The sequence below is a fragment of the Myotis davidii genome, unplaced genomic scaffold (assembly GCF_000327345.1).
Source record: "Myotis davidii unplaced genomic scaffold, ASM32734v1 scaffold27, whole genome shotgun sequence".
In the NCBI taxonomy this organism is placed as follows: Eukaryota; Metazoa; Chordata; class Mammalia; order Chiroptera; family Vespertilionidae; genus Myotis; species Myotis davidii.
In genome coordinates this window covers 1,601,040-1,601,815 of record NW_006297821.1, presented here as the reverse complement: position 1 = coordinate 1,601,815, position 776 = coordinate 1,601,040, and the positions used below count along the sequence as shown (strand labels likewise).

The 776-nt window shown below is 61.5% G+C and overlaps 1 long non-coding RNA gene across 1 annotated transcript in view; it reads left to right on the top strand.

Annotated features, from left to right (window-relative positions):
• Positions 1–6: 6 nt before the first annotated feature.
• Positions 7–776, top strand: part of LOC107184640 — a 5,458-nt gene continuing 4,688 nt past the window's right edge. The window contains exon 1 of the long non-coding RNA XR_001515540.1: positions 7–85. This is a non-coding gene — a long non-coding RNA (uncharacterized LOC107184640). The remainder of the gene's footprint in view (positions 86–776) is intronic.

Genomic DNA, 776 nt, shown 5'->3' with positions numbered 1-776 from the left:
CGCGCCTCGCAGGCCGCTCCCGCCGCGGCTCCGGAGAAATGCAGACGCTCGGGCTCCGCCCAGGCCGGCGCATCAGATCTGCATGGTAACGAGCTCCCGGGTGATCGCGTGCGCATTAAAGTTGGAGAAACCACGTCTGCATTTTTAACAAGCTCCCCAGGTGATTCGTGTGTCCATTAACATTTCAGAAGCGCCACTCGCCTCCAACTCGAATGTGCGCAGGAACCACCGGGGAGCTCGTTAAAATGCAGATTCTGACTCGGTGGGTCGGACTGGGGCCTGAGCTTTCGGATTCCTAACGAGCTCCCGGGTGAGGCCCTGGCGGCGCTTCCAGATTCGGGCTCAATTGGCCTGGACGGAACCCGGGCGCTGCGGGGGGGAGGGGGGGGAGGTTCAAGCTCCCCAGGTTGTTCTGAGGGTCGTAAAGGCACGACTTCCACTCGCGGCTCTCAGCCTTGGCTGTACATTCGAATTTAAAATTCAAATGAGGCAGAGTGTCTCCAACTGCAGGGCGAACCACTGCTCCTGGAGAAGCCGATTAAAAATACAGATTCCGAAAGTTTTGGCTCCAGGCGGCGGAGCCCGGGAACCCGTGTTTGCGCAGCGCCGCGCGGGGTCCAGCGCCCCACACCCGAGAAGCCTTTGGGCCAGGGCCGCGGGCCCCGCCCAGCAGGCAACTGAGGCGTGGTCCTCGGTGTGTGTGTGCGTGCGTGCGTGCGTGTGTGTGTGTGTGTGTGTGTGTGTGTCTAATGGGCGTTCGTGCTCATACTGGCTGG